Source organism: Echinococcus granulosus, assembly GCF_000524195.1.
Source record: "Echinococcus granulosus chromosome Unknown EG_S00034, whole genome shotgun sequence".
In the NCBI taxonomy this organism is placed as follows: Eukaryota; Metazoa; Platyhelminthes; class Cestoda; order Cyclophyllidea; family Taeniidae; genus Echinococcus; species Echinococcus granulosus.
In genome coordinates, this window is record NW_020170414.1 from 401,520 (window position 1) to 410,776 (window position 9,257).

The window sequence follows — 9,257 nt, forward strand, 5'->3', positions numbered from 1 at the left end:
GCTCTAATCCGATCAAAAACATATTTACGATCCATGCAAAGCAAATTGGAGTGGAGGTAGTAAGCGAATTAGTTTCCGAAAGCTTTGATTGACATCAGCCATTTACACCTAAAACCTGTTCTTCCACTTTTCAAAGCAAGGGAAAAGTCACGGTTGCATTCCAAGTGCAAAAGCTAGGCATATTATGAGGGATTTCGATAATCAACAGAAAAAGTAGGTGAGGCGGAAGTTGGGTTTACTTTAATGCTCATGCAGCGGATAAACCAGCATTCGCCTATTCGTTTAATTCTACTTTATTGGATCAGGCACACAATTGTAAATTTTCCTCGGGCCAAAAGAATAGCGTACAAATCCGTTATGAAATTTAAGTAATAAAACACTAGCAGGAATAAAAAAAGTGATTAGAACGATTCCTAGTTGTACCGGAAATACCGTACTTTGTCTTGAGAAGATCTAATCAAAACATTTCGGGTGACCGCACAAGTTAATGCGGCTTCATTGTAGTTCGCGCCGACGATTTATATCAACTTTTATGGACTTATGTAGTGTGCTGGAACAAAGTAAAGGCATTAGCACAATTATTGTATCTTGTAACATCTCTCCTTTGTTTGGAAACTTCATTTAACGTCGGTCGAATCTGGTCAAGCCAATTGAAAATGGTCGATTTTACGAATTTAATGCAGGTTCCACAATTGTTTTCACCCTTTGAAGAGGGTGCAGTGGTGGGGCGCAGTGCCTGGAAAAGGTTTAAAATGTTTGATTTCTGTGGTAAACAATACAAAGCTGGATGCGTCTCACTCAGGAAGACCGTCTGTTCTCGATGCTGGAGAATAATACAGACCTACTTATTAAAATAGTTGGAGCTAATTATTCCAGTAACTTTTAACAGTGCTTGAAGCAAATAAGAAGGTGGTTCGATTACACCCATATCGTCTGGACAGCCACAGTGGTGAATGCAAACAAAATTATTTCCACATACAATGTATTGGCAAATGTCAGTAAGTTCTAAAAGCCATCAGTTTGCCCTCTTCCCCTTTCACGCAAGTTATAAAGGCGGATTTTTTTAGGTTGGATGGTAACTGAATTAGTTATGCATTCTAACGTACGGTAAACAAACGATTCACATTGTCAGGACACACCCCACTTCATTCCAGGAGGACATACTTGCCCTCTGTGTGTGATGGACTGCAGGCGCAATTGTTCAGTACGCATTTCCTCCTGAAGACCAAACACATGTGACTGAAATTTATCTGCTTAATACAACTAGAAAGCGGTCAAGAAAAGCTTCTTCGAGAATCGTCAAGACTGGCAGGCCTGATGGCCCACAGGAGAGTCCTAGTACGGCCGTAAAATGTAGCACAAAGTTTTATACGCTCAAGCCTATCCTTGAGCAGGTAAGAACGGACTGCTCCCCTATCCCCTATCATTTGTATTCTCCTGATGACATTCCTCCGAGTGATGAACGTAATAAGGTCTTGGATATCTATAAATAGCGTGCTAAATAAACAGTCGGGGAAGTTCGAGGTTGCTAGGGCCATGGTGCTTGCTTGTGAAGACGCAGTGTTTTATGGTATTGGAATTTGCAATCTTGTGTCCCTTTGGAAAAGGATGATAAATGGTGATGGCTACTCCCTTTGAAGAAAAACTCCATTTCCCCATTTTATGATTCTAACTGTAGGAAATTGCATGCAACTCTTTGGTTGCCCTATACATAACTTATGCATACCTTGGAAGCATTAAGTCAAGTGAAACAGAGGATATAAAGGTGAATGGGTTTAATAGTCAAAGAAATTAGCTGTTCCGAACCATCGATAGGCTAAACCTCTACGACCTTCCACAATGTATTGACTTAAATGAAGGAAATTAATGCTATCGAGAGAAGAAGCCTAATTATAAAGAGGGTGGCTACAAGTGTTGGTTATAAAATGAAAGGCTATCATTTACAGCTATTCGCAGAATTTAATGGCAAGCCGAGTTGTGAAATGTTCTACCCATTAGCTGCCCGCGCTAGACCGACATTTACCTACCACGAGGATTGGAGGAGCAGAATCACCTGTCTATATGGAGGGAAAAAGAGGGAGGCAACATTATTACCCAAAAGAGACGGGCATTTTCTGCCCGCCTAATGCAATGATATTTTACTGCTCCCTCATTTTTAGGATCACTCTAGTCTGTAATAAAAAAGGGTAAGCTTTGGAAGAGATGTATATCTGCATTTGGCGGCTTCAGCCGCTGTGGGAAAAAACGGATCACCCTTGTAAAGGAGGCATTCACAACTTAATATTCATGCATGCTTTGGAGAAATGGAGGAGGATAACAAATAATGAGAAGGTATTGTTGTAGTTAATTAATTAAACACACGTTTTTATGCACAAAAATACATTAATATGTTTTTAGAGTAAACCATACGGTCGCAGGAGGTGCGCATAGCCTTCGGGATAATCACAAAGGTAATCATTCGAACCCACGTCTTGAAGAAGGTTGATTCAGGCATAAATTTTCTAAATTTGTCGGTTTTACAAATGACTCACTTCCTTGCGGTGATTCTCGTGGATTCAAAGATAGTTGAGATACAGGTGAAACAGGTAACCGGTAATCTTCCCAGCTAATCAAGTTTGTAAGTCCCACGGGAGTGTATTCATGTCCTGGTGCATCCCACAGTTACTTTAATGAAGGATTTGTTACGAATTGAAACGTTCTATCTTCTCTAAGGCATAGAATAAATTTAATAATCGAGAAATTATAAGGATTTAAAGGGGCTAGCTGTGCTGCATGTTTGTTTAAATGCACATTTTAGGTGGAACGAGGCTAGCATATACGAACCTCGTGACTGAGGGGGAGCCAATGGCTCCTGAGGAGGATGCAGCCTCCGAACCCATATACCTTCGACCTCCCAAACCCTTCTATCACATAAAAGATGTGTCCATCTAACCAATCTGCTCGTTTCATGGATGTAAGGCCAGAAGTGGAAGAGTGAATCGCAGAACCAGTTTTATAATTTCACGTCATTCCTTTAAGATGAATAACACATAAATTTACCCATTTATGATACGCTTAAGATTTTCACAGTGTTACGCAATATGATAGGGCCCTGAGTCTTCCCTGAAGTTTAGAAAAGTCGGGAGTGGGGGAAGATATTTTACTCGTGTATAGAAGAGCTGAGTCCATCGGCATGGTCCGGGCGTCATGCCGATGGGCGGGAGTACAATCATTTGAGCCTTAAGCATCCCAGTAATCAAATGCAAAGTTTTATGGCCCTTTCTTCTCTCGAGTGCCGTCCCTTGCGCTCGCCTTGATCAGTCTCCCATGTGGACCACCACAATGTTGTCAGTATTGTGTGAGTGACATCCATGTACCAACCGTGTCAGTAAATGCATGATCTCAATACCATTGACCCCTCTTGGCAATTCCGCTGCACCTGGAATGTCGTCCTATCCCGGAAATGTATTGGAAAAAGGGGTATGCACTATCCATTACATATGTCTATCACTCAATTGAGTACTGTCCAGTCGTGTGTCTTAGTTCCATCCAGCTAGTGGAGAGATGTGGGAGTTTTTGTGCCGTAGATACCTCCTCAACGAAACTTTCAAGATAGTTTTTGCCAAGACTGGTGGCGCCTTGGTTGTTGATAGCATTCCTGCAGGTCATGAGACTGGAGTAGTTGCCTAATGGAGACGTCATCAGCAACATATTCCCTTCCTGTCACTCTATGGAATGTCGTTTAGCAGTTGAACGAGGGTAGTCGCCCTTAAGGACAAGTTTCCCCTTCCACTGACACCATTGTAGTTCCTCCAGTCTTTCCTGAAGTTAAATGAACTGGGAGGATTAGAAGGGAAGGTATATTACAGTTGCACAGAATGGCTGAGGCTATCGGCTTGGCCCGGAGGACGTGACGGTGTGCGGAAGTACGATGGTGGAGCCTTAAGCTCTTGCCCAACCACAATTGAGATTTAAACAAACAATCAAAGGATTACACTGCTTTAAAGGCAAAAAAATGAATAAGCCTATAAAAGATTTTGGTGTTTTCAGAACCATAAATACCATTTTACATCATCAAAAGTTTGAGTGCACCACTTTTTTAGTGCCCTCTCGAGAGATTAAGTATGCCTCAAACATAAAATACTTTGATGTTAAATAGGAATTTTTGTTTATCATATCATGCGTGGAGGCTTGTCGAGGGATCTGGGACATGTGGTATGTCATGCACTTCGTGGACGTCATGCTCGAGTGATTTATCGGCGCACTGGTACTGTATCCACCACAACAGCTGGCAAGGCATGGAATTCGTTTTCTCACTCAATGTTTCATCTCGATACAAATCCATGGGTAACGTTTTAGCCATTTTCTCAAAAAAAGGCAACTGGAAAGAAGAACGATGTGAATTGTTTCGCCCTAGAAGGTCACAACTCATAGATGATTCTCTTGGTTTCGAGTATCGCCAAGGTCTCCCTTGAGTCGCTAAAGCAGTTCTAGAAGAACCTCATTGGGTTTCGCAAAGCCATAAATTGTGCATGCTTGTAATACTTCGTATCTTTGTTTAACTAGAGGTTTTAGTAACATGTCGCTTAGGACTCCACAGTTTCATCGCCGTCTGATCCATGCTAGTAGCCTCTCAGCCCCTTCTGTAGGTGACCAATACATATTCTTCAGGGAAGTGTCGGGGTGCCACAATGGTGATAGCGGATTACGAACCCGATCTTGAAGGAAAAACATCCTTATTTCCAATGTGCGGTAGAAAAAGTACATATGCTGCGGGTGGGGGAATCTATGACCAACCTTCAACAGAAGGGTTGAAACTGCCGTCTACCTTTGGCAGCAACTCTGTCCGCCGTACCTGTATGAAGATGTCAACCATGTAAATGCACAATGCCTTTACTATCTCTAAACTAGCTGGATAGAACTAGGATAGATACGGTTGGACAGCACCTAACAGAAAACAAGGCCGTTAGGAGGAGTGGATGCGAAACCTTATTCTTTCAAAACTATTTTAGACCACGTTTCCTATTAAATGATGCTGTTTTTAGGTCAGCGCTCTTGCTAGATGGCCAGCTCCTTCCCCTTCCCTCATAGCAGCTCCTCAACAGGATCAGTAACATAACATTCGTATATCTTCTTCGATGACTGCCGGATTCGATTAGTGTGTGATTTCCTTACAGCACTTACTTTGTTGCGATGACCGAAGCGGGGGGTTGAACAAGATGAGCTCCGGGGCAGGATGCTTAAAAGAGAAGGTAAAGGGCTGCTTAGGACCTTAGCATAGTGCTTCCGCTGGGGTGTTTGGCCTTCGGGCCTTGCCAGTAGTCACCAAGCCCTCCTATAGACCGACAATAAAAATTCTGCCTAAGTATTGCGCATTTTTTCGTCCTCAGAGAAGTCTTTGGGCACTAAATACTGTCAAAAATGAAAAATATATAAAAGGTAAAACAAAATGATGTGTCTATTTCGTGAACTTTATTTGTTAGTTTAGTTGCTTTGGCTTTGCGACTTGGTTGCTCAATGCTGTCAATCTGAATTATTACCAAGCTGTGCAAATCCCTTAAAACATATACAGAAATAGAGATGGCGGAGTTATGCGTGAGGCCTTTAGTGTGACGTTGATGTGATAAAATCTCTTAGAACTAAAAGGATTTGCTTTCTAATTTTTATTAGGCAGGGACACGTCACATCATCATTTTCAGAGCGCTCTTCTTCTTATAAAGTACGCTTTTATATTTGCTTCTCGGAGGAAATTCGTTTGCCTCCCACAAAGTGGAATGCATCAAAAGGTTGTGGGGAGAAATTTAGGTTATGAATGGGATGAAAAGCACTGGAGTTATGATCTCCTAGCCAACGAAAGCTGGCTACTTAAGGGGTTAGAGAAGTGGGTGAAGACTATAAACAGCTCATGAAACCTGGATAACATTGGCGGGATGGTTGCGGAACCATCTGATCTGTCAGATGCTATTAAGAGGATAGTTAGAAATGCTTTGATGTTAAAAGCATGGATCTGGGTATTATTGGTTGGAATGACACTGTCACATTATTGTAGTGGTTGAGATATCCCTGGAAGCATTATATGATTACAAGAATGGATAGGAATTGACTATAAATGTGTAGAAGGACTGTTGGAGAGTTAATAGACCTGGTAACTGGAACTTAAGGAGATTGAGAGGCCCAAGTGGATGATAATCACCAATTTATTCTATAGCCCTCTTTTTAAATGTCAGCTTAGGTCCCCTAGTGGTCATTCTTCCTCATCAGACCTCTTATCGCAATCTGTCCTCCAAAGATCACTCACACGTTCGACAGCAAGTGAGGATGAGGGACTATTTGATCCTAACTTTGGATTGTGCGGAATGCGTTGTAGATGCGCATCGACTTCACACTAAGGCAGGACCCTACTTTGGAGTAGGCCCATTTCATTTACCATCCGCAAATCGTAGGGAAATTTATCTAAAACCCGACTTGACTTTATCCAACACACTAAAATTTGGTTGTTCTATTTTCAGGTCATGGTGATGGAGTGCCTACAGAAAAAAAGACTACTTTGAAGGTCTAATAATGACTTATCTCCACGAAACCAATTACTCACTGTAAAGGCCCTTCTCTTGTAAGTTTTTGGTTCTGCTGTTCAAAGTGTAACATATGGATTGGTCGTTCTAACTAACTTTTCGCAACACTGCTACTTAAACTGCCATCAGTAGTAGAAATCCCACGATAATCATGTACTTTGCACGCCCTTCCGTGTCGGGCAATCGGAACAGCGAATTCCAAAAATGTGTCATCTTATTGCTCCATTAATGTAAAGCGTTCCACAAAAAAAATTTCAAGCGATCCATTGTCTCCAAAGTAATTAATACAGTAAGGACCAGAATAGAAAAGTTGTTTCCTGTGAGATACAGGTAAACATTGCATGGGGCCGGCTGCATGGAGGATGCGATTATAGGTTTGGTTAATAAGTTAAAAGTGTTTAACTCTTAAAGTCTATTAAAGTACAAAAGGGTCTCAGATGTTGACCACTTTAACCATTCAGTCGAACACATATCCCACTACCTTCGTGACGTGGACGCCCACACACCCACTACCAACTAGCATTTCTGTCAGGTAATTCGAAACTAAACTTATTGAGCTATCATTGAAACTAAAGCACCACTGTATTGCACAGATTCTCCGTGAAGACATTGAGCATCGGATTCTGCGTTCCCTCTCCCACTTCCGATTGGTCACGCCGGGGTGGAGAACAAACGAGGAGTGACGTAGAGGTTTATAGGTAGTCAAGGTTTAAGGGAGATCGGAGTTACTTTCCTCTCCATGGATTAAGGACATCCAGTCCGTCACGTGGTTGGTGCATACTAACTCCTTCTCACCCCATACGCATACGTGTACAATGCTTTGGTAAATTGTTTAACTCTGCGTTTCATTACGTAGGCACTTAAATCTCCACAGACTGTACTTCCACCCGGTGGCATGGTCCCTGAGCCAAGCCAGTAGCCTCTCAGTTCTTCGGCATGTCAGTAGTATATCGCTGGAATTTTATGTTTTCTGGAACGATTCGGAGAGCTACATAGACGGCAGCTGCAGGCGAATCCTGTCCCAAAGGACAACTATCCTGAGTTTTTTCTTAGCTTAAGAAGAGCATGTGCTGTGGTTAAGGAAATCTGCTAAGGCTCCTCACAAAGTGGTAGTAAACGACGCATACCTTCGGCAATTAGCTCAATCCCCTATTCCGCAGGAATGCCATTACCAACAGAAACGACACTAGCTGTAGCCCTGAAACGTCTCGTAAAGTTCGTTACAGAGCTGTCTATGATACCCGTATTTCAAAGTCAATCAAGTGATTGGGCGATGCCTCCTCCACCTCTCTACCAAGTGGATGGAAGTCGGATGAATATGGCTGGGCAGCAGTAAATTGAGAGCGAAGTAACAGATAGGTGCAGACCCAAAGCATTGTCACCATAGGACTATCTTTTAACTCCACCTTTAATCAAATGACGCTGCTTTCAGGCCTGTCTTCTTATGAGCTGCAGTGAGGATACGAGATGACCTTGTTTTAGCGCATCATCCAGTTACCGCCAGTAGAAGGACAGCGCATTACGCTCTTCACAAATACATATCCTAAATAGGACAAAACCACTTACTCAATGCAATTGCTAAGATGCATCAGTGACCCTGGGATCAAATATAGGCTCAGTTGCTCAGTGATTGTTTTTCTTACAACACTGACCACTTTGCGACGGCCGATGCGTGCTGTTGACTAAAGGGAGTAAAAGAGACGACGCTCAAAATGGGAGAAGGGCTATGTAATGCTTTGATAGTTTGGTTAGCTCGGTGTTTGATTAGCTGAGCGCTTAAGTCTCTGGAATTGTATTTCCGCCTCACGGCCTGGCCTCCTTGTCTTACTACTAGTTTTAGTTCCTCAGCGGATGCCTAACACCAAATTTTGGATCTGATAGCGTCGAGAATGGAGTGCACTTGTTATTAGCAGCTTGTTGGAAAAGGGATTTTTTCCTTTGGTAAATCCTAACACCGAAATCAAAGGAACTTTTAATAAACTTATGTCTTCAATGTAAATATGGCCCCTTTCAAGTTCCTAGCCCGAGTAATCGGCAGACAGAAACGTGGACAAATGAACCTACTTGCCGACGTGCATGACTAACAGGGGAGAACAGAGCTCAATGGCATGACAGCTGACAGGACAGCAGAGACTACCGAAATCATCGCCCGACTCGCTATAGTTTTTGATTGACCTTGTCATTATAGTGATTAGTAGGGCTCTTAAGAAAATTCTGCGTCTAAAATCAGCCAACCAGGAGGAATAGAGCGGTATGTAAATGGAACCCCCTCGTAAATCGAAAGTGGAACACTTTCCGGGGTCGCAGGCATTCACAGCAGAATCTTTGAGCATTTAAAAAATAGTCTTTAGCTTGTCAAAAATAATTTCTTTTATACGGTGGATGACTAAAACGAAAAAGCAAGCAGGAGAATTCAGACTTTGAAGAAAAGAGGTAGAAAACGGATAAGCGCACATGCAAGTAATCATCTGCCATGATAACGACCACTAAAAAAAGGCTTGAATATTAAGTATCTCATTCAAAGCTGTAAGTCCGTTGGCTGGAGGACAACTGTCACCTATCTTCCAACCAAATTCTAGCTTTCTTTGGCAGCAATAACGAAACGGCTTTAAATTAGATGGCAGTGGATCACAGCTGCGGTTGCAGCATTGACGGCAATTATTAGCTAGACCCATTTGTTTGTCCTATCATATGTGGTCAGCTTGG